Here is a 25293-nt window from a genome sequence, read left to right as displayed (position 1 = left end):
ATCCTCACAACCACTGCCTATCTGGGAGGCTTTCTTATTAGCATTGTTTTAGAGATGAGAAAAGCAGAGAGTAGAGGTTCAGTAACTTGCTTACCGTCACAGGTTTCAGACGGTGTGATCCTGGGCTTTGAAGTGAGGCCATCGGTCTCTAGAGGCCACACCCTGAAGTTTTGCTCCCTGGGAGATGAGCCTTAAGGGTAAGCTCATTGGGAAGGGCTGTTTGGGGTTTGATAAGCAATGAGGAGTCACTGAAGGTTTTGCTTGAGCTGCACTTTTGAATATCAGCCCAGTAGTGAAGACCATGTGACTTGTCAGAAGGGTATTTCGAGAGGCTGGGCAAAGGGACTGGGGAGTTGGAGCAGAGCAGGGGCAGAAGAGAGGGAAAGAGAGACACACACACACGAGATACACTAAGAAGGTGTATCTGGGCTCGCACTAATTAGGCAGGAGTGAGGGAGTGTCAAGACACACAGGTGGGAGAATGAGGTCACCATTGATTGGAACCAAAAATCAGGAGAAGTAGTTGGATGCAGGGAGAACAATGTGAGTTGTGTTTTGGACGAGTCGGTTCTGAGCAGTTCTCTATGGGAGGTGAACCAGGGGACATTGGAAACGCAGATTGAATCTAAGAGGAGGCACAGGTAAAGAAATGGGGCCAGGACCGGTCAAGGGAGTAAGGTAGAGGATGCTGAGAGAGAATAAAGAGAAATAAAAGAGGATGACTAAAAGACCCTGGGGGATATAACTGGGAGCGCGAGAAGGAAGAGGGAAAGTCCACCAAGCAGAAAGAGAATGGATAATCAGGGAAGCAGATGGATGACCAAAGAGTCTTCTGACCCAGTAGCAAAAGGCAGAAGGAACTTTCTGAAGACACTGCTACTAATACCTGCCCTGACTCACACATCAGAGAACTTGAGAAGCACGTTTGGGAACTGAAGAAGAGAAGCAGCAGAGAGTCTAAAGGTGCCAGCAAGAAAAGATGTTGCAGGAGGGCTTGGTAGCCCCATCCCAATTTACTCTCCAGAAAAAAAGTCAGAGGAATTGAGAGATTATTGTTTGGCTGGCCAATCAGGGTCTCAGAGGCCGGAAGGATGGCTACTTCTAATCGTGTTAGTGACATAAGTTTCTTTTCCTCTATTCCCTGTTCTAAGTATGGTTAATCTGCTCCCTTTCCTCTTTAAAGTCAGGCAAGTTATTCCATAAATTAACATCTATCATGATTTTAATAGTCTGTGCTTAGCTCAGAGGGTGGTTACATGTATTCCCAAAGGAAGATTCCAGCAACTCAGGCCCCTGGGAACTGGGTGAATACCTGGTCTCTGCAAGTTATGTGCTTTAGTTTCCTGAGACACTCTGGATAAACTACAAGCCCATTCTTTTTTTTTTTTTTTTTAATAAATATATTTATTTATTTTTGGCTTTGTTGGGTCTTCATTGCTGCACGCGGGCTTTCTCTAGTTGCAGCGAGCGGGGGCTACTCTTCATTACAGTGTGCAGGCTTCTCATTGCGGTGGCTTCTATTGTTGCGGAGCACGGACTCTACATGAGCTGCAGTAACTGTGGCACACAGGCTCAGTAGTTATGGCTCATGGGCTCTAGAGTGCAGGCTCAGTAGTTATGGCGCACGGGCTTAGTTGCTCTGCAGTATGTGGGATCTTCCCGGACCAGGGCTCGAACCCGTGTCCCCTGCATTGGCAGGTGGATTCTTAACCACTGCACCACCAGGGAAGTCCACAAGCCCATTCTTGAATGTGTTTCCAATCAAAAGGGAAAGATAATGCAGCGTCCAAATTTGCCAGTTACTGACATGATTAAAGCAAGACTTTTCAAGTTTATTCTTTTATAAGATCGGAGACCTTTTGAATACAAACAGGATCTGACAGATAGTCTTAACGATGGAAAGAGAGAGCAGGCTGGGCCAGTTCCTTCAGAATGATTCGTTGTTGGCTTTGAATCTACAGTTTCAAGTTTGTTTTGCTGGGACTATCTTCTACTTTTTCGGTGTTGTAATGGGATTAAGCAAAACTTCAGCAAAACCTAAAATGCTATATTATAGTAGTTTTGAAAAATATGTAGGTGGATTTTTAAAAAAATCACAGTCTTAATTTCTTAGCAAAAGTCAAATAGGTAGTCTTTTGGAAACTTCTGTATAAGAGAATATGAATATTTGATGAGTTCTTTTTTTCAATTTATTATTGAAGTATAGTTGATAACTACAATGAACAGCAAAAGGATAAACATGAAGATGTAAAAGAGGACATAAAAATCATAACATTTGGGGTAGGGGAGTAAGAAAACGTAGATTTTTTTTTTTTTTCAGAATGTGTTTGGTAAGAGTTCCTGAAGCCCTAGAGGAAAAAAGTTGGGAGAGGAATGAGAAAAGCCTCAAGGTAGATAACGGTGGAAACTTGACAAACAGAGGGCTGTCTGTGAAGAGGGGCATGTTGGTCTCAGGAAAAGACTTTGGACTTGGGAGCTGACATTCCTGGATGTGAATTTCAGGTGTGCAGGCTCCCATGGGTGAGATGCAACCGACCATCAGAGCCTCAGTGTGTACTGTAGGGTGTATGGGAAGCAATCAACAGATGTTGGTTCTTTCTCTCCCCACTCCTGGTCGCCACCCTCCCCCACTGATTCCTCACCATCACCCCCACTCCCAAGGGCAAAGCAAGGCTTTTCTTTAAGGCAGCTGGTGAAAAAATAAAGTTAAACTTGGGAGTGGAATCCCTGGATTGGAGTCTTCACTTCTGTGCTGTGTGATCCTCCGAAAGTTATCTAACTTCTTAGATTCTCATCTGTAAACTTGAAGAAATTCCTACCTGCAAGAATAAAACAGGAGCGTTCGATGAGCAGATTTTTGTAAAAGTGTGGGGAAGTCACTCCTGTTTCTATGAATCAGTAGGGAACAAATATTCTCAATATGACCCAAAGCAACCCTCCTTTCTTCCCTGAGGACCTAATTCCCTTTTTATACAATTCTGCTTTTTAGAAATTACTTTATAAAGAAACCCACAATTCCAGAGTCTAGGTTACCACCCTTACAAAATCTGCAAGCAGCTTTTTAAATATTTTTAATTTTTTAAAGGGATTATACCCCTGTAGCTACTCAAACTTTGATGAAGGAGAGTTTAGTTTTGGCAGAACTAGCTTACTGGGTTTCCCTCTAGAAAAGACTGTAGTTCTCGATGCAAATTGAATCAGAAATTACCCTTGTAATTTTTTTTTGGTCCTTCATTCTTTTCTGTTAAAAATACATAGAAGCATTAAAAGGTAACTTTCTCCTAGGTCTTATAAGGAGAGAAGAGTGACAGAGAGAAAAACTATGAACTTGGCATACCATTGAACCATGCTCTGGAATTTGGGCGGGTCTAGGAAAAAGTACTTCAGTGGAAAGCATATATGGGTGTGGGAGAATTCCCTGTAAACTATAAATTGACTACATACTGCACAGGCTGGTGTGGAAAGAAACCACAAGTCTCCCAAATTCAGAGAAGAGGAGACAGAATCAATTTGGCATCAAGAGAACACCAGGTGCCCTTGGGAGCTGGGGATGTTTGCAATTAGTAGCAGCCTTAACTAGTTCCATGGAACCCAGTAGTCGTAAGCATCTACTGTGGTGTCCTGCAGTTACCCGTTCCAGGACCTGCTTATCATCAAGGTTCTCCAGCACCTGACCTCAGTTACCCATGCTCTGTCCCTACCCACTCAGGCCCCCTGTTCTGTTGCTTCTGGTTTCATCCCATCTTGTTACCTTTGCCTGCAAGGTCTCTTCCCTAATAATATAAATATTCAAAGTGTATATATGTATTATTTTTCAATACCTTTTTTAGAGCAGTTTTAGGTTTACAACAAAACTGAGAGGAAGGTACAGAGGTTTCTCATACACCGTCTGCCACCACACATGCACAGACTCCCCCATTATCAACATCACTCACCAGATGGTAGAGTTTTCTTACCAAGAGTGAACTACACTGACATCAAAAGTCCATAGTTTACCATATGGACTCACCCTTGGTGTCGAACATTCTATGGGTTTGGACAAATATGTAATGACATGTATCCATCATTATAATTCCATACAGAGTAGTTTCACTGCCCAAAAACCCTCAGTGTTTCCCTATTCATCCTTCCCTTCCTTCTTAATCCCTGGCCACCACTGATCTTTATCTGCCACCACAGTTTTGCCTTTTCCAGAATGGCATGTAGCTGGAATCATGCAGTAAGTAGCCTTTTCAGATTGGCTTCTTTCACCTAGTAACATACACTGAAGTTTTCTTAATGTCTTTTCATGACTTGGTAGCTCATTCTCCCTGTATATTTATGAGAAGACCAAGACAACACTTGACTCCTTGTTCTTTATAGTAACAGGGTAAAAAGATTTATAAGCAAGTTAATGTTTAAGGGAGTGTGTAACTATTTCATCACCTGGGTCTCATGTACTTCCATACATGCCACATGTCTTATAAAGAATTTTAAATGTAGCAGATAGGTCTCTAGCACAATTTCTTGAAGAGCCAAAGGTAGTTCCTAGTGACAGCATCACTCTGATCTCATGGAGCCCAGTCTCCCGAGGTACCAGAAATCACCAAAATCAGCAGGAGTCTTAGCTGCAGGAACTTCCATCTTCCTAAATCTTCTCAGTGACAAAACTGGAAGGGGTGTCTTCCAAGACAGATGTTCTTATAAAACTGCCATACCTGATTAAATAAGATGAAATTTGGAGTCTGGGATCTCTGTGCTTTTTCTTGAAATTTCACTTCATAGAAAGTTAAAACTCAAAGGGGTTTCGGAGAAGTGAGTGTGACCCTCTCTCCCATTACAGATGAGGACACTGAAGCCCAGGGGGTCATATGACTTGCCTGGGGTTTTGCAGCACATAGAGAAGCTGGTTCTTCTGACGGTGCTTGAGACCCCTCACCAGGGCTCCTCTTATCCCAAGAGGAACCCAAGAGGAAAAGATGAACCCCAACTCAGGGGGATGCCAAATAACTGAACCGTCTTATAGTTTGGAAACAGATGAGAGGAGTGAATGGAAAGAAATAGAAAATCAGTTAGACATTTGCATGTTTTAAAAAGATAGAGGATTCCTGGGACTTCCCTGGCAGTCCAGTGTCTAAGACTCTGTGCTACCACTGCAGGGGCCAAGGGTTCAATCCCTGATCCGGGAACTAGGATCCTGCATGCCATGCAGTGTGGCCAAAAAAAGAAAAAGAAAAAAGAAAAATAGAAGACTCCTACTTTTCCTAAACCATTGACATTTGTCAATAGTTCCTTCTCTGAACTCTCATTCCTAAGGTCGGTCCTATAAGGAAAATCTCTGGGAACTGGGCTGAGTGGCATGTTAGTATTTTTCTTATCAGCATGTGGTGAGCCCATGTCCTATGCTGCTTACACTGTAGAATCACCCAGGCCCTGGCTGCCGGACCTGGTCATTGTTACGATGTGCAGATTGTCCACATCCTGTCCTGAGGTCATTATGGGAACAGATTGTGCAGGGAAGAAACATCGGTAGAAATGAATGAAGAGGTCATCGCAAACGAAGGTGCACGAGATCCAGCCAACGTCATGGGAAGTTTCTAGTGGGTTCCCATTTGTTTGTGATAATTATCCACCACAAGGGGCTGCTTAATTACCTGACATTTTAAAAACAAACCACAAAACCCGTGACTTAGTGCCACAATCAGACCCACAAGGGAAAGTGTGAAGCCCCAGGTTGGCATTGAGAGCTGCTAAAATGTGAGGCTTCCCCAGATAATTTCCCAGGGTCCCAGTGCCCTTTGGATAGAATTCAGGAGAGAGAAAGACCTTCCAGTTTCCCTTAGCACCTCTGAAGAATAAGAAAACTCTGTGCTACCTCCCAGGCCTCTGTGGTAATCCTGCTTGGCAGTTTTTTTTGTCAAATAGCTTTAAGAAAAATCTGGAGCTATATCAGATATAATTATCTTATGATGCAAGGGGACAGTCTTTCATGCATAAAAACCAAGTCTTGTGCTAGAAAGCACTCGTGGCCCAAGGGCTCTATCCTTGGAGGTGTGTGAGGGCTGCTGGGGTAGGGACAGAGGCCCCTGCTCGATGCCCAGTTTCCACCTCCGGGTGGAGGGCACATCTGGTCCACTCTCTCGGCTGTCACGTGAGCACAGAGCCTATAGGTGCGGGTTGCAAACCAGTCTCCCAGCACCTCGAGCCTCCTCCCTGCAGAGCCAGCCTCCTTCATCACTTCCCCAGATGGCTGGGATCTTCACCTGAGCTGGGCCCCAGCACCTGGACTCCAGGTAAGACCCCCAGAGTGCTTCCTGCTAATTACCCTGGGTGGTAGAGAAGGAAGGGGAAAATAAAACACCCAGACCTCAGAGGACCAGGGAATTTCCGGAAGGTCCAACCAAAGTGATTCATCTTGACCTCAGGCATGATTTTCTTCTCTACTCTCCACTCTTTTCAATTTCAACTCATGTATATCTTACTGATTTGAAGAAAACTCCAGTGCTTAAAAACAACTAAGCACTACTCAATGACATTGTAAATAAAATAGAATATTCACTTGGTCAGAAAAACAAGCAATTAAGACTTGTGCCTTATACTGTAAGACTGAAACCCGAATTTATTTGCATAAACAAAGGTCTCGGTATAAAAACTAAAATGCAGTTAGTTAGGCCAAAACCTCCTTTCAATAGTAATATATTGAACATGCTTCTGTAAGTAGCAATTAGCTATTAATCCAGATGAAATTTACAAGCAAATAACTTGCAGAGTTAGTGCTGAGTTTTGACCCTTAAAGACCTTTATTTCAATGACAAGATGTATAAAAACGCAGCTTTTTGGAAGAGCATGTATACTTAGGTTCATTTCTTTCAAGATCATGTATATTATTATTCACAAGTCACAATGCATATGGAAAGTGATACGAGTTTTCAAGTATTAAATGATGGCAGCTCGCTAGCACCCTGGTGACCATATTTTATCTTAGGTTTTCAGAATCTACCCAAGGCCTGGTTAACTCTTATTCACAAATTTTGAGAGAGATACAAAAAAGGACTTACATATAGCACAAGGAACTATATTTATTATCCTGTGATAAACCATAATGGAAAAGAATATGAAACAGAATGTATATATGTGTGTATATATATATATATATATAACCGAATCACTTTGCTGTACAGCAGAAATTAACACAATTGTAAATCAACTATACGTCAATAAAATAAAAAATTTTTAAAAAGGTCCTGCAGATATTACTCTAAATTATTCTTAGCTCTGTGAGAGAAGTCACGTTTGCATAACTGTATCTAATATCCCTACCTACTCTTATCCTAATATTTGAAAAGCTCCTTCGCTTCCCCCACCCCCTGAAACCCTTTGACCAATATGTCTCCCTTTTCTCCCATTATTCACAAAGCAATTTCCCAGGCCTGCACATATTAGAACCCATTCATCTCTAATCATTTTCTAGTCTGTCCTATCAATGTCATATCAATGACCTACCAATTACTCTGCTCAGTTACCCACAACACTTGAGATTTCTCCCACCAGTATTAAGTTGTACATTTTCACAGGGCAATTTATTTTAAAATCAAGACGATCCATAAAACTAAGGATTTTGCATGCACAGATTCCTGTTTGTTCTGCAGCTGCATTTCTGAACGCTAATAGTTAAACATTAGATGTAGATGTTAAGGAAGCAAATTAACTCAGAATTTCACATGTGCCCTCAGGTTCAGCACTGACCATGCTGGGAGAGAACTTTGAGGTCATTTTGTCCAACCCTCTCATTTTACAGATGAGGAAAACAGGACTAATTGATAGCTAGTTATACCAAATTACAGCTCTCCTGAAACAAGATAGCAGAGTTAGTAGGCTTCTTAACGTGCTCAATTACTACCTGGATTCCATGAGCTGACGAGGCTGCTGTGACCTTGAGCATTTCCATTCTGTGGTTTTCAAATATTTACATTTCTAATGTGGTATCTGTCATCCCGAGTCCCGGGTACCTTTTACCATGGGCAGTCTTGCCAATACCTAGCTCAGAACAGCCCACCTCTTCCCTCCTCAACGAGTGGTTGAACTTCTTTCTTCAACTCTTATCACTTCGCCTGTGTGCTTCTCAAGAGCCAGCACAGGTTTGTTCGACATTTTTCAGCCTTGTTCCTCTTACACCAAAGGACCAAGACATCAGTCCCCAGACTAAGGACAGAGTTCCTCAAGTTTCATCCTCAACTGCTCAAAAATTTTTTATAACTTATCTTCTTTCCTCTGCCCCACAACTGGAGCAGAAGCTTCATGGAACAAGCATCTTGCCTGTACTCTTGAATCCCAGTGTCTACAAGAGTCTGGAAAATAGTAGGTGCTTGACATGTACATGTGTGATGAATGTAACCCTTGCTCTCTTAGGGAATCATTTGTCTCCCTCCAGTCTAAGACTTTGCCCCTGGGAGCATCAGTGTCCCTTTGTTCACCCTCAAATCTCTGACCTCTGGATCATGTCCTCACTCTCAAAATCATGCCTCCTTAGTTGTCCACTCTGATGAGTCTACAGAGCTGTGCCTTCTGCTGGCTGCTCCTCCTCAGGCTGCTTTGCTAGAAAGTTCTCTCTCTTCAGTATAGGCAGTCCCCAAGATTCTGCCCTCGGCTGCCTTCTTCTCTCGGTATGTTTTTCTTTTTTTGCAAATCTCATTGACTCATAGGTGATCAACTTCTACTTCTTGGGCAGTGATCCCCAAATCTCCATTTCCAGCCCCCAATTTATTTCCTAGAGATGGACTCCTACCATCAGAGCCAGAGCCAACCTCATCGTGTTATGGTCAATACCCTCTGCTTTTCAGGCAAGGCGTCCTCTTCATCCAGGCACCAAAGCCCAGAGTCATTTCAGCTCTTGCTCTCCACCCTCCACTTCACATCTAAGAGGTGTGTGAGGATTACCTGTTGGTGAAGGTAGGTGTTGATGCCCTTAAGTTCGTGTGTTGCTTAATGGTTATAGCAGCCTCCTAAATAATCTTTACAGCTGTTCCCTCCTTCTCAATCTATCTGCCAGACGAGCCTGGCTTCTTTTGGCCTGTTGAAAGACCAAACTTTCCAGTTTGATCTCCATGGCCTTTTATTTTATTTTAATTTTAAACCTCTTTATTGGAGTGTAATTGCTTTACAATGGTGTGTTAGTTTCTGATTTATAACAAAGTGACCAGCTATCCATAAACATATATCCCCCTATCTCCTCCTTCTTGCGTCTCCCTCCCACCTACCCTATCCCACCCCTCTAGGTGGACAAAAAGCAATGAGCTGATCTCCCTGTGCTATGTGGCTGTTTCTCACTAGCTATCTATTTTACATTTGGTAGTGTATATGTGTCCATGCCACTCTCTCACTTTATCCCAGCTTAGCTTGCCCCTTCCCTGTGTCCTCAACTCCATTCTCTATGTCTGCATCTCTACGTCTGCATCCTGCCCCTAGGTTCTTCAGAACCATTTTATTTTTAGATTCCATATATATGTATTAGAATGCGGTATTTGTTTTTCTCTTTCTGACTTACTTCACTCTGTATGACAGACTCTAGGTTCATACACCTCACTACAAATAACTCAATTTTGTTTCTCTTTATGGCTAAGTAATATTCCATTGTATATATGTGCCACATCTTCTTTATCCATTCATCTGTTGATGGACACTTAGGTTGCTTCCATGTCCTGGCTATTGTAAATAGTGTTGCAATGAACATTGTGGTATGTGACTCTTTTTGAATTATGGTTTTCTCAGGGTATATACCCAATAATGGGATTGCTGGTCATATGGTAGTTCTATTTTTAGTTTTTTAAGGAACCTCTATACTGTTCTCCATAGTGGCTGTATCCACTTACATTCCCACCAACAGTGCAAGAGGGTTCCCTTTTCTCCACACCCTCTCCAGCATTTATTGTTTGTAGATTTTTTGATGATGGCCATTCTGACTGGTGTGAGATGATATCTCATTGTAGTTTTGATTTGCATTTCTCTAATGATTAGTGATGTTGAGCATCCTTTCATGTGTTTGATGGCAATCTGTATATATTCTTTAGAAAAATATCTATTTAGGTCTTCTGTCAATTTTTGGATTGGGTTTTTTGTTCTTTTGATATTGAGCTGCATGAGCTGCCTGTATATTTTGGAGATTAATCCTTTGTCAGTTGCTTCATTTGCAAATATTTTCTCCCATTCTGAGGGTTGTCTTTTCATCTTGTTTATGGTTTCCTTTGCTGTTCAAAAGTTTTAACTTTCATTAGGTCCCATTTGTTTATATTTGTTTTTATTTCCATTTCTCTAGGAGGTGGGTCAAAAAGGATCTTGCTGTGATTTATGTCATAGAGTGTTCTACCTATGTTTTCCTCTAAGAGTTTTATAGTGTCTGGCCTTACATTTAGATTTTTAACCAATTTTTAGTTTATTTTTTTGTATGGTGTTAGGGAGTGTTCTAATTTCATTCTTTTACATGTAGCTGTCCATTTTTCCCAGCACCACTTATTGAAAAGCCTGTCTTTTCTCCATTGTATATTCTTGCCTCCTTTATCAAAGATAAGATCATCATCTGTGTGGGTTTATCTCTGAGCTTTCTATCCTGCTCCACTGATGTATATTTCTATTTTTGTGCCAGTACCATACTGTCTTGATTACTGTAGCTGTGTAGTATAGTCTGAAATCAGGGCACCTGATTCCTCCAGCTCCGTTTTTCTTTCTCAAGATTGCTTTGGGTATTCGGGGTCTTTTGTGTTTCCATACAAATTGGGAAAATTTTTGTTCTAGTTCTGTGAAAAATGCCATTGGTCGTTTGATAGGGATTGCATTGAATCTGTAGATTGGTTTGGGTAGTAGAGTCATTTTCACAATGTTGATCCTTCCAATCCAAGAACATGGTATATCTCTCCATCTATTTGTATCATCTTTAATTACTTTCATTGGTGTCTTATAGTTTTCTGCATACAGGACTTTTGTCTCCTTAGGTAGGTTTATTCCTAAGTATTTTATTCTTTTTGTTGCAATGGTAAATGGAGTGTTTCCTTTCTTTCTCTTTCAGATTTTTCATCATTAGCATATAGGAATGCAACAGATTTCTATGCATTAATTTTGTATCCTGCTGCTTTACCAAATTCATTGATTAGCTCTAGTAGTTTTCTGGTAGCATCTTTAGGATTCTCTGTGTATAATATCATGTCATCTGCAAACAGTAACAGTTTTACTTCTTTTCTGATTTGGATTCCTTGTATTTCTTTTTTGTCTCTGATTGGTGTGGCTAAAACTTCCAAAACTATGTTGCATAATAGTGGTGAGAGTGGGCAACCTTGTCTTATTCCTGATCTTAGTGGAAATGGTTTCAGTTTTTTACCATTGAAAATGATGTTGGCTGTGGGTCTGTCATATGTAGCCTTTATTATGTTGAGGTAAGTTCCCTCTATGCCTACTTTCTGTAGAGTTATATCATACATAGGTGTTGCATTTTGTCAAAAGCTTTTTCTGCATCTATTGAGATTATAATATAGTTTTTATCTTTCAATTTGTTACTATGGTGTGTCACATTGATTGATTTGTGTATATTGAAGAATCCTTTCATTCCTGGGATAAACCCCACTTGATCATGGTACATGATCCTTTTGATGTGCTGTTGGATTCTGTTTGCTAGTATTTTGTTGAGGATATTTGCATGTATATTCATCAGTGATATTGGTCTGTAGTTTTCTTTTTTTGTGACATCTTTGTCTGGTTTTGGTATCAGGGTGATGGTGGCCTCATAGAATGAGTTTGGGAGTATTACTCCCTCTGCTATATTTTGGAAGAGTTTGAGAAGGATAGTTGTTAGCTCTTCTCTAAATGTTTGATAGAATTCACGTGTGGAGCCATCTGGTCCTGGGCTTTTGTTTGTTGGAAGACTTTTAATCACAGTTTCAATTTCAGTGCTTGTGATTGGTCTGTTTACATTTTCTATTTCTTCCTGGTTCAGTCTTGGGAGGTGTGCTTTTCTAAGAATTTGTCCAGGTCTTCCAAGTTGTCCATTTTATTGGCATATAGTTGCTTGAAGTAATCTCTCATGATCTTTTGTATTTCTGCAGTGTCAGCTGTTACTTCTCCTTTTTCATTTCTATTGACTTGAGTCTTCTCCTTTTTTTTCTTGATGAGTCTGGCTAGTCGTTTATCAATTTTGGTTGCCTTCTCAAAGGCGCAGGTTTTAGTTTTATTGATCTTTGCTACTGTTTCCTTCATTTCTTTTTCATTTATTTCTGAACTGATCTTTATGATTTCTTTCCTTCTGCCAACTTTGGGGTTTTTTTTTTTGTTGTTGTTCTTCTTCCTCTAATGGCTTTAGGTGTAAGCTTACATTGTTTATTTGAGATGTTTCTTGTTTCTTGAGGTAGGATTGTATTGCTATAAACTTCCCTCTTAGAATTGCTTTTGCTGCATCCCATAGGTTTTGGGTCATCGTGTTTTCATTGTCATTTGTTTCTCGGTATTTTTTGATATCCTGTTTGATTTCTTCAGGGATCTCTTGGTTTTTTAGTAGTATATTGTTTAACCTCCATGTGTTTGTATTTTTCACAGATTATTTTCCTGTAATTGATATGTAGTCTCATAGCATTGTGGTTGGAAAGATACTTGATATGATTTCAATTTTCTGAAATTTACCAAGGCTTGATTTGTGACCCAAGATATGATCTATCCTGGAGAATGTTCCATGAGCACTTGAGAAGAAAGTGTATTCTGTTGTTTTTGGATGGAATGTCCTATAAATATCAATTAAGTCCATCTTGTTCAATGTATCATTTAAAGCTTGTGTTTCCTTATTTATTTTCATTTTGGTTGATCTGTCCATTGGTGAAAGTGGGGTGTTAAAGTCCCCTACTATGATTGTGTTACTGTTGATTTCCCCTTTAATGGCTGTTAGCGTTTGCCTTATGTATTGAGGTGCTCCTATATTGGGTGCATAAATATTTTCAATTGTTATATATTCGTCTTGGATCAATCCCTTGAGCATTATGTGGTATCCTTCTCTGTTTCTTGTAATAGTCTTTATTTTAAAGTCTACTTTTTCTGATATGAGAATTGCTGCTCCAGCTTTCTTTTGATTTCCATTTGCATGGAATATCCTTTTCCATTCCCTCACTTTCAGTCTGTATGTGCCCCTAGGTCTGAAGTGGGTGTCTTATAGACAGGATCTATATGGGTCTTGTTTTTGTATCCATTCACCCAGTCTATGTCTTTTGGTTGGAGCATTTAATCCATTTACATTTACGGTAATTATTGATATATATATGTTCCTATTCCCATTTTCTTAATTGTTTTGGGTTTGTTATTGTAGGTTTTTTCCATCTCTTGTGTTTCCTGCCTAGAGAAGTTCCTTTAGCATTTATTGTAAAGTTGGTTTGGTGGTGCTGAATTCTCTTAGCTTTTGCTTGTCTGTAAAGGTTTTAATTTATCCATCAAATCTGAATGAGATCGTTGCTGGGTAGAGTAATCTTGGTTGTAGGTTTTTCCCTTTCATCACTTTAAATATGTCCTGCCACTCCCTTCTGGATTGCAGAGTTTCTGCTGAAAGATCAGCTGTTACCCTTATGGGGATTCCCTTGTATGTTACTTGTTGCTTTTCCCTTGCTGCTTTTAATATTGTTTCTTTGTATTTAATTTTTGATAGTTTGATTAACATGTGTCTTGGCATGTTTCTCCTTGGATTTATCCTGTATGGGACTTTCTGTGCTTCCTGGACTTGATTGACTCTTTCCTTTCCCATATTAGGGAAGTTTTCAACTATAATCTCTTAAAATATATTTTCAGTTCCCTTTTTTTCCTCTTCTTCTTCTGGGACCCCTATAATTTGAATGTTGGTGCATCTTAATGTTGTCCCAGAGGTCTCTGAGACTGTCCTCAATTCTTTTCGTTATTTTTTCTTTATTCTGCTCTGTAGTAGTTTTTTCCACTATTTTATCTTCCAGGTCACTTATCTGTTCTTCTGCCTCAGTTATTCTGCTATTGATTCCTTCTAGAGAATTTTTAAGTTCATTCATTTTGCTGTTCATCATTGTTTGTTTGCTCTTTAGTTCTTCTAGGTCCTTGTTAAACATTTCTTGTACTTTTTCCATTCTATTTGCAAGATTTTGGATCATCTTTACTATCATTACTCTGAATTCTTTTTCAGGTAGACTGCCTATTTCCTCTTCATTTGTTTGGTCTGGTGGGTTTTTACCTTGCTCCTTCATCTGCTGTGTATTTCTCTGTCTTCTCACTTTGCTTACCTTACTCTGTTTGGGGTCTCCTTTTCACAGGCTGCAATTTCGTAGTTCCCATTGTTTTTGGTGTTTCCCCCCATTGGTAAGGTTGGTTCAGTGGGTTCTGTAGGGTTCCTGATGGAGGGGACTAGTGCCTGTGTTCTGGTGGATGAGCCTGGATCTTGTCTTTCTGGTGAGCAGGACTGCATCCAGTGGTGTGTTTTGGGCTGTCTGTGACTTTATTATGATTTTAGGCAGCCTCTCTGCTAATGGGTGGGGTTGTGTTCCTCTCTTGCTAGTTGTTTGGCTTAGGGTGTCCAGCACTGTACCTTGCTGGACATTGAGTGGAGCTCGGTCTTTACTCTGAGAGAGTTTTGCCATTTGATATTACATGGGGCTGGGAGGTCTCTGGTGGACCAATGCCCTGAACTCGGCTCTCCCACCTCAGAGGCTCAGGCCTGTCACCCAGCCAGAGCACCAAGACCCTGTCAGCCACATGGCTCAGAAGAAAAGGGAGGGAAAAAAAGAAAGAAAGAAAGAAAGAAAAAATATGTTATTAAAATTTTAAAAATTAAAAAAGTAATAAAAGACAGAAAGGAAGAAAGAAGAGAGCAACCAATCCAAAAAACAAATCCACCAATTGTAACAAGCAGTAAAAACTATATTAAAAAAAAAAGAAAACGGACAGACAGAACCCTAGGACAAATGGTAAAAGCAAAGCCATACAGAGAAAATCACACAAAGGAGCATACACATACACAGTCACAAAAGGAGAAAAAGCAAAAAAATATATATATGTATAAGGAAGAGAGCAACCAAATCAGTAAACACATCTACCAATGACAATAAGCTCTAAACACTAAACTAAGATAAACATAAAACCAAAAGCAAATTAGATGCAGAAAGCAAACCCCAAGTCTACAGTTGCTCCCAAAGTCCACTGCCTCAATTTTGGGCTGATTCCTTGTGTATTCATGTATTCCACAGATGGAGGTAAATCACGTTGATTGTGGAGATGTAATCCGCTGTTCCTGAGGTTGTGGGAGAGATTTCCCGTCTCTTCTTTGTTCGCACAGCTCCGGAGCTCAGCTTTGGGTGTGGCCCCACCTCTGTGTGTAGGTCACCTGAGGGCGTCTGTTTCCGCTCAGACAGGATGGGGTTAAAGGAGCCGCTGATTCGGGGATTCTGGCTCACTGAGGCCAGAGGGAGGGAGGGACACGGATGCGGGGCGAGCCTACGGTGGCAGCGGCCGGCGGGACATTGCACCAGCCTGAGGCGCGCTGTGAGTTCTCCCAGGGAAGTTGTCCCTGGATCCCGGGACCCTGGCAGTGGCAGGCTGCACAGGCTCCCCGGAAGGGAGGTGTGGATGGTGACCTGTGCTCACACACAGGCCCCTTGGTGGCGGCAGCAGCAGCCTTAGCGTCTCATGCCTGTCTCTGGGGTCCGCGCTGTTAGCCGCGGCTCGCGCCCGTCTCTGGAGCTTGTTTAGGCGGTGCTCTTAATCCCCTCTCCTCATGCACCCCGAAACAATGGGTCTCTCGCCTCTTCGGCAGGTCCAGACTTTTCCTGGACTCCCTCCTGGCTAGCCGTGGTGCACTAACCCCCTGCAGGCTGTGTTCACGCCACCAACCCCAGTCCTCTCCCTGCGCTCCGGCCGAAGCCCGAGCCTCAGCTCCCAGCCCCGCCTGCCCCGGCGGGTGAGCAGGCAAGCCTCTCGGGCTGGTGAGTGCCGGTCGGCACCCATCCTCTTTGCCCTCCACACCCCTGTGGCTGTGCTCTCCACTGCGACTCCTAAGCTTTCCCCCTCTGCCACCCGCAGTCTCCGCCCGCGAAGGGGCTTCCTAGTGTGTGGAAACCTTTCCTCCTTCACAGCTCCCTCCCACTGGTGCAGGTGTCGTCCCTATTCTTTTGTCTCTGTTTTTTCTTTCTTCTTTTGCCCTACCCAGGTACGTGGGGAGTTTCTTGCCTTTTGGGAGGTCTGAGGTCCTCTGCCAGCTTTCAGTAGGTGTTCTGTAGGAGTTGTTCCACGTGTAGATGTAGTTCCAATGTATTTGTGGGGAGGAAGGTGATATCCGCATCTTACTCCTCCGCCATCTTGAAGCTATCTCTCCATGGCCTTTTAAAATCTATTGCCAGTATAGCTTCCAATCTGGCCTCATACTACCTTTCTACAGGTACTACAGTGATGCTCAACCATGGATACACATTAGAAGCAAATGGGGAGCTTGGAGAAAGTACCCAAACTCCGTCTCCTTCTCATATGTCTCCCACTCAGCCACCTCCTTGAGAGATTCTGATTCAAGTGATCTATGGTAGAGCCAAGGTATTAGGGAATTTTAAAATTTCCCCAGGTGCTTTTTACATGCAGCCATAGTTGAGAATCAGTGATATACCCTTTGATGCAATCAAATGAGTGTACTTAGCAAAGTACTTTACCAACACCCCATACTTTTGCCTGAGCAATTCCCCTTGAAAGCAGTTCTCTTTGCTCTATTCTTCTTCCTGTAGAAAATGCATGAAGACTTCTGATTTTCTTCCAACTGGAAAGAATCAATCCTTTTCCTGGAAATTGTTAGTACAGTTTCATATATTACATTCATTCATGTCAGCAGGGAAGACTCTGTGTTAGATAAGGACAATGCAGAGTGTTAGAATAAGATAAGGTCCCTGTCTTCACATAGCTGCCCGTCTTGTGGGATAAGAGAAACACATGAACCAACAAATATCATAAGTTTTATAATAGCAATATGGAAGTGTCCATGAGATAGTGTTTAGGCATAAAAGGCTCTATTCTTCCTGGTGCAATAACAATTTATGTATATGTCATCGGTATATGTTTGAGGGCAAGTACCATGCATCATTCACCTTTGTGTATTGCAAAGACCACATTTCTCTTACAATAGTGTTAAATGTTTACTGAATCAATGAATGAGTGAGTGAGTAAATGAGTGAATGAGTAATATGTTGGTGATTAGGAGTCATTGGGAAATAGTGTCAGCTTCAAGGGAGTAGTGCCATAGTTCAGTGCCTGCCCAGGGTGGAGGGTGTCCCACTGGAGTTACATCATCGTTTTCAGTCCTAAGCTATGTGTGAGTTCTACAATTTCTGTCAACCATCCATTCCACAGTTTATTTTAAATGGTAATAATAATATCTTACTAGAAACTAGGTCCAATTCTCTAATGACAAGAAGGTGGTAATGGTCTGTCCAAAATAATACTTAGCACCTTTGATTTTAATAAGCAAATCCTAGAGATCAAATGGGATGGTTTGATGGCTGATGGGAAGAACTGGGGGTGGGGGGATTAGAAGAAACACCTGTCCACCCTACAGATCCATGAGACTTCCTCCTTCCCTGTTGAACTTGCCATGGTCTCCATGTTGTCTTTGGGCCTCTTAAAGATATTGCTGAGAAAGCTGCAAAAATGGCCACCAAATAAATGAAGATGAATAGGGCCCTGCAATAATTTCCAGGCTGATTGGAGTGGGGCTAACAAGTGAAGGACAAATGCACATGTGAAAGTAATTGTGCTTCTCCAGTGGAAACCTCTAATCCTTCAAGCAATTAATCATACCCTAAGAAGTAAACTGTTCTCAGGGAGAAAGCCATCTCTGAACATCCAAGTACTTTGAGGACACTAGTGAACCAGAGGATAAGAGTCATCAGCTGAGTGAGCTGAAAGGGTTAGCCCAGTTTCCGGGAGCGTCTGAGTCAGGAGAGATAAAAGGAAGTGTTTCCTAATCCAGAGGATTTCAACATTGTGGAAACTCATTTCCCACAGAGATACAACAATGTGCAAATATAAATCATTTCAAAAAGAAGCCGTTTAGAAAACTTCACATGTCATGATAAATGCGTTGAAACTCCTCACATGTTTTTGGCCATGTCTTTGACATTTATTCATTCTTTAATTTATGGATTGAATATTAATCTATTTATTCGATGACTCATTTATAGAGTCATGAGTATGAGTTATTATTTTTTTGTTTGAACATCTACTATATGCCAGGGGCTGTGTTACTGTGGGTACAAAGATGAACGTGGCCTAATCCCTGTCCTCAAAGAACTAGCCATCTATAAAGGGAAGAAGAAACATGAAGAGAAAATCATACTGTGGTGAGTGTATTGATATTACCGTTTATAATGGTAAAGGAGAGGCAGGACCTTAAATGAAGATGCAGGGGAGGAGTGAGCCAAGGGAAGAACCACGGGGACAATTGAGGGATCTGGTTCTAGGATGGGGTTTTCAGGCAAGGGAGACATTGGGGGCAAAAGCAGGTAGAAAACTGTGGGGCAGCGCACAGTGTGTGGAGAAGTGGAAGCTGCTTGGCATTGTTGAAGCGTGGATGGTGGAGAGAACATCCAGAGATGTGACCAACATGGTAGCCAGAAGTCTTGGACGTTGGGTAAACAGTGTATAGACTTTATCACATGAGAACTGAAGAACGATTTGAGGGTTGTCACAGGGAACCGACACAGACAAGTTCTAATTTTTGAAAGGTTATATTTGCGGTTAGAGAGATTGGCTCTTAAAAGGGTCAGAGTGGAGAGGGGTAAGGAGGGGCCAGGGAGTGATCAGGGTGAAGCCATAAAAGCGCAGGGGAGCAGGGGGTGGAAACAAAAGTTATTCGGGATATAAAACTGGATGACATGTGGCTGTGGTCATGAAGGAAGGGGGAGGGGAAGCAGACTCCAGCATCTGGGTTGAATGACAGTGGAGCCACTCACAGAAATAAATGATACAGGAAGAGGAGCAGTTTGGAGTAAGGGTTGTAGGCAGCACAGCACAATGTACCTCCAGGGAACACTGACTTTGTAGGCACGATACCATCCATGTCTTCCATTGGTAAGCAGCCGCGTGTGCTACAGGAGACTGAGTCAAAGTGATTTTCCCTCAACTTAGCTCATCAATACAACCAGTATGTAGGAGATTTTCTTTGGAGACCCCAGACTGCTTTTCCAAAACTGGAAGAGTCCAAGCTCCCTTTGCTTCCATTCATGCATTCACTTATTCATACATTCACAAACATGAAGCCCCTGCTAGAACCTAGGCACCAGCATAAACCAGATAATATATGGGAGCTCACATTCCAATGAGAGGCAGTGGGGTATGATGGATAGAGAGCTGGCTTTTGAGTCAGACAGACTAAGATCTAAACGTTGTCACCACTGCTGACTAGGTGTGTGACCTTAGGCACACTCTCTAACTTATCTGAGCCTCCATTTACTTATTTTGACCAATGTTCCTCTGAAGTTTGGAGTTCAAGTATATGAACTACCAACACAATGCTGATCACCTATGTTCTCCACTACTGGTAGCTGTTAGTTTGATAATTATTATTGCAATTAGATATATACAAGTAAACAACTCAACTACACTGAGATAAATATTCTGGGAGATAGAACCATAGGGAAAGCGCCTAACCCATGAGAACAAGCAGAGAAAGCACCTACCTAGAATGGGCAATGTCTCAAAAAATAGATATGAGAAAGCAGGGAAAGAAAGGAAGAAGGCTTCCAGCAGATGGCTTTGGTATATTTCAGTGCATTGAATCAATCAATAGAGGACCAACCCATTTGGGCCACTGAAAGTCATTCATCACCGGAGCAGGCTGCAGAATGGCTGGTGTCAAGGCTAAAATATAGGCGGGGCCAGTTCCTGAAGGTCTCACAAACCATGTTCACAAGGTCAGGAGCTGAGGCTTTGGTTTGTAGATAATAAGGGCTCACTGGGCTGGGCAGCTGAGGAGTATTTAGGGAGATCACAGAGGCTGCACTATGGGGGATGCTTTAGAGGGAGGGCAACTTGCTGGAATCACTGAAGAAAGGATGTGCATCTAAACCAAGGAAGTAGAAGTGGGAAGGGAGAGGCGACAGCTTCAAGGGATATAGAGATAAACTAGGAGTAATTCAGTATCTTTCAGAGCCTGAGGGTCTACAGGAGCAGGGGAGCTGACCTAGACAGTGGATAATGAAGCTAAGCTGTGGTCAATCAAATGGGACAACAGAATCATTTCTTGACTTACAGTGATGTTCTTGCAGGGGAGAGGGAGACCTGGGATGGAGATGCAAGGTCTGGGCTTCCTGAACAATAAAGGTGGCATCTCAAGCCATGGGAGTGGATACGGGAGTGTGTTTAGTGAGAAGAAAATGATTTGGAGTATGGGGCCTTGGGAGAAATATCATTTTAAGGAGCTGATGGAAGAGGAGGAGTCTAAAATAAAACTGAAAAAGGGCCAGAAAAGTAGGGAGAAGTAGGGAGAAGACTGTAGCAACAGTCTGAAATGCTACGGAAGTGTCACGTAGGTGAGGAATGTGCCCACCTGCCCACTGGCTGCGCTGATGGAGCAGAGTGGTGACAGAGGACTATTCCCCTGGGTTGAAGAGTCATCACATAGCCACCAAAGGCACAGAGGCAAAGCATCATTTCCTTCCTTCTTAAAGCTCTTCTCCATAGCCATCCATTCTGTTCCCCCAAGTTTGGCATTGTGATACAAGATATACACCTTGTCTCTCCCCACAACCCAAAGAGGGGCGTTTCGGCCTTTTTCATTTCATGACCTTTATCATCAATGATCAAGAGGAAACAAAGGATGGCACACAGAACAAACAAGAGGGTCGTGCCCAGGTCTTTCAACCACGGTCCCGTTCCCAATTTCATCCCCCCAAAATTGGATCTCTCACCTGAAAATAGTGCTGAAGATAGATCCAGGATAAAACATTAAGAATTGACCAAGAAGTCTAAATTCAGGGGCCAGCTCATCTCAAGCGGACAGCTTAAAGGCCTCTTGGAATTTCCTCGTCCATCCTCTTGTCTCCATTTTCTTTGTTAATCTTGAACATGTGCCCTTAGGTGTTGAGGTGGTTAGAGGCTGAGTCCTGTTGGGCTGCCTTACACTTGTGTGGAGAGCGGACCTAGAGTCTGAAGAAGCGTCTTTCTAATTCAGTTATACGCCACTTTTTGTTGACACCAGTTACACAGTGGAAAAGCTGTTAGATATTCAAAAACGCATTTGTAACCACTATTCCATAGTAAACCAGCTCAGAAATTAAGCTAAGGCATATGGTTCAAATTAGACCAAAGTTGTCTTTCGAAAGTTCTATGGGACACACAAACGTGAATTGCTGGGTAGACTTTGCAAATTAAGAGAAACATTTTATTTGTCAAAAATGTGTGTGTATGTGTGAGTGTGTATATTCACTCACAAATATTCATTGGGGGCTATATGTATGTGTTTTTTTTCTTCTCTTCTTTTGGACAGAGAGCATTTGTAACTCACTGACTCCCAACATCAGGGTCCCATTAGGGTGAGGGTGTCTGGATTTTGCCATTATTAGTCAGAAACTCCGGACTTAGCGCTCTGCCACTTAACATTAGCACCCCAGGATCTTCGACCATTAGAAGTGGTCAAGACCTTGGTTTCCAGCAATGCTTCTTGTAAAGGAAGTTCTCAGATAGAAGCCAAACACTGGAAAAGAATTGCTGACTCCAGGACTGTTTTGTAAGACTGTACGGTGATTTATAAACAGTGGGGTTTTTTGGTTTGTTTGTTTGTTTTAATGAAGTTGGCTAGTGCCCTTGAACTTTCTCGCACAGGTAAAGCCATGTGCCAGCATGCTCCTTGGAGGCCCCTTTCTCTGTGAGAGAAGTCAGGCTTCATGTCCCCACAGCTTCCTTTGCTTGGAATGAGTTACCTTCTCTCCTTTGCTCTCGAGCAGTGCTAGTTACGGCTATCTGTGGGAGTCACAAATAAACAGTTATTGGAACCACCTTCTGTGTTCCATGCTGTGCAGTTCAGATGAAGAACCAGGGCTGCAAAAGGCTGATTGCAATCCAAAGTGTAGCCACCTCCAGCCTCAGCATCACATCACCTGGGAGTTTTCTAGAAGTGCTGATTCTCAGACCTCAGTCCAGATCTTCTAAATCAGAATCTGCATTTTAACACAATCCCCAGGGAACCTGTCTGCACATTAAAGTTTAATAAACACTAGTCTAGAGCAGTGGATTAAAAAATGTACAGTCCCTCTCTGCACGTGCACGCACACACACACACACACACACACGAACACTTTGGGACATATGTGCATCATATATAAATTTTTTGTCCTTTACTAATATATGATGTACATTTTAAAATATGCACAAAATGCAAACATTTAAAAGGATGAAGCAGAAGCTAAATGTGAATAGTTCTATTACTTTCTTATTGTACCCTCTTAGGTTATTGGGGTGCAATACTTTGGAGATCCCTGTTCTAAGAAAGCAAATAGAGAGCTAAAAGGAATCTTAGAACACTTTATATATGATGGTCAGGGTTCTTAAGGCCTCAGGGAACACAAAACACACATAGAAAGTAATTTGTTGGGCTAAATTGAATATATGTATGCCACCCATAGGTAAAGCCATATCCCCAGCATACGCATTTATATTTAGTGTTTATCAATTTCATCAGGTTGAGAAATGTAAAACCCATTTTTCTCTTCAAAGTAAGATGTTGTAGGATGTTCTTTGGGCTATGAATCAAAATAGGAAGTCTAAATCTTTGTTTTTTAGTTTAGTCATTCAAGTCAGTAACGTATTTGGTATCCTCTCTGACGCACCTAGCTTTGGACTAGCTTCCCCTCTGACCTAGAACATCATCATTTAAATGGGTGACATCAGTTACTAAATCTGGATGGCTCTGTGTTCATGGAACAGCATCTCTGACCACCCTGTTTCTTTCTTACCATGTAGCAGGCCTTGTGTTGGCATTGGGGTTAAAAGACAAATTGATCACCCCACAGAGCCTGGTTTAAGGAGAAAAAGAAGCTTCACAACAAATCATTACAGCAATACATAAGTCTTATCATGCAGTGTGGACAACTTGCAAAAGGCAGAAGAGAGGAGTAAGACGAGCTTCCTCTGGAAGCTGAAGGAGGTGACATTTGAGTTGGGCCTTAAGGGATGAATAGGAGTTTGCCAGGCACAGGGCACAGAGAAGGAACTTGGGGGTAAAGGGACCTCCCTGAGCAAAGGCATTGGGCAGGAAACCTGCTTTATCAGCGTTCCTCTTGGGTGAAGTGCAAACTCTTCTAACTCAGTCAGTTAAATGAAATAATTTAAATTGACATGAAATAATAACCCTGAACGCTTACTGAACAGTAGGCTCTTGGGTTTGTAAAATCGAACGACTCTGAGAGTAAGTTATTTCATATGGTTTGGCCACGACAGTGTGTGGAAAGTTTCTCAGCAGAGCACAGTAAGTACTTCTCATTTACAGTAAAATCTGGAATGTTTGGGAAAGGTTTGTGCTAGGGAAATTGAATTTTCAGATTAACTGCATAAAAATGGAAAGTCTGGTTTTAAAAAACCTTACTAATTTTGTTTTCCTTTGAAGAGATAACTGCTGTTAACATTTTAACATTTTAGAGACATTTCATTTCTCTCTAGTGAGAGAAAAGCCGAGCACTTATCTTGCCTTTTCAGCTTTACATAATGCCGTTCCAAATTTCACCCCCCAAAAATTGGATCTCTCACCTGAAAATAGCGCTGAAGCTGGGGGGGTGGCCATGCCACGCAGCAGGTGGGATCTTATTTCCCTGACCAGGGATCGAACCCGCGCCCCCTGCAGTGGAAGCGCCAAGTCTTAAACACTGGACCGCCAGGGAAGCCCCCCTTAATGCCTTTTTAAAATTTAACATTTTAGCACGTTGCCGTGACTTAAAGACCACATAATATTTCAGCTTATAAATATTTTGTACATTTTAAATCATTTCTATATTATTGATGATCCAGGTTGGTTTGGAGGTTTTAACATTACAACTAACGCAGAGAACGCTCTTACACATAATCCTGATGCATATTTCTTATTAGTTCCTAGAAGTACATTTACTGGGTCAAAGATTATGAATAATAAACAGTTTTAAACTTTAGTTATACATTGTCAAATTGCCTCCAAAACAGCTTGGCCAAATTACTCTATCGGAGGCCATGTATGAAGCCATTCGCCTCTGCATGCTTGTGGATACAGAATGTTGACGTGTCTTTTAAAACGTCTGATTATCTGATCAGTGAAAAGCTGTGTTTCTTGGACCCCTGGCTCCTTCTTACTCTCATTTGCCAATGTCTCCTGCTCTGCCTGGCCTTGGGGCTGCCCACGACTCAGTCTGGGGCTGCTTCTCCCACACCCTACGTCTAGGAGAATCTCATTCACTTACATATTTCACTTTCTATTTGTAGACTTAAACAGTAAAGGCATCCCTCCTGCCCAGCCCTCTCTTTTTAACATCAGACCCAACAGCACAGACCCCAGATCACATCTGAGGCAGCCCTAGTGCATTCCCTCGAACCTCACCCCCAAACTTGGATCCTGTTTCAGTATTGGGATTATGTACCAGAGTGAGTTCCACACTGATATAACATTAAGACATTCTAACAGCGTGGGTGTCTGATAACGGATGAGTGGGTGTTAGCTACAGAGGAAGTTCCAGTGTCCTTGGATTCAGTAACATACCCACATCCAATCCACCTCTTTTTCATGCCAGAAAGTCAGGAGTCATCTCTGAGACCCCGTCTGCCTCTCCACCCACGCCCCACCCACCTGTCAGAGCCGCCTACTGACTCTGTCTGGAACGTGAAACTCAGAGCCCCTGGCCCCTCTCAGCCCTTGTCTGCGCATCCCTAATTTTAGCTTGGATTACTGAAAGCACCTGATAGCCCGACTTCCAGCATCTACGTTTGCCTCTTTCCAATCCATTCCCCGTGTCATGTCACAGAACATGACTTGAAAAGGCAAGTCTGATCCTACCTCTTCCTTGACTGAAACTCCAAGATGCTGCTCATTCAGCTAAGATGGTGCTGATGGTGTTCAAGGGCCCCACAGAGCCCTACATAGTGTGGCTCAGCCCTAAGCTCCTGTTCCACCCCCTCTACGCTCCCCAACTCAATACCCTTCCTCACGTCCCAGAAGGCAAGCTCCAGGCCTTTGCAAATGCCATGTAGCCCTGTGCCCAGAACACTCATCTCTCTCCCAGGCTGCCTCCTTACCTGCCAAGTGCTCGTCCTTCTTTATGTCTCCACCTTAATGCCACCTCCCCA

The 25293-nt window shown here is 42.3% G+C and overlaps 1 protein-coding gene across 6 annotated transcripts in view; it reads left to right on the top strand.

Moving 5' to 3' along the window:
* KCNJ15 (potassium inwardly rectifying channel subfamily J member 15) overlaps positions 1 to 25293 on the top strand; it is a 65541-nt gene that overhangs the window by 19061 nt on the left and 21187 nt on the right. The window contains exon 2 of one of the 6 annotated variants that reach the window (XM_030760839.2): positions 103 to 197. The exons of 4 other annotated variants lie outside the window; for them this stretch is intronic. The gene's annotated coding sequence lies outside the window, so the exon portion shown is untranslated. Of the gene's footprint in view, positions 1 to 102; positions 198 to 16851; positions 18333 to 25293 lie in introns of those variants that run through there. One more of the 6 variants, XM_022552893.3, reaches the window with a different exon arrangement.

The sequence above is a fragment of the Delphinapterus leucas genome, chromosome 4, assembly GCF_059928025.1.
Source record: "Delphinapterus leucas isolate spDelLeu-1000000601 "Yukka" chromosome 4, BTC_Dleu_Yukka2, whole genome shotgun sequence".
Taxonomy (NCBI): Eukaryota; Metazoa; Chordata; class Mammalia; order Artiodactyla; family Monodontidae; genus Delphinapterus; species Delphinapterus leucas.
The sequence above is the reverse complement of the archived record's forward strand: the minus strand, read 5'-3'. Positions and strand labels throughout refer to the sequence as shown.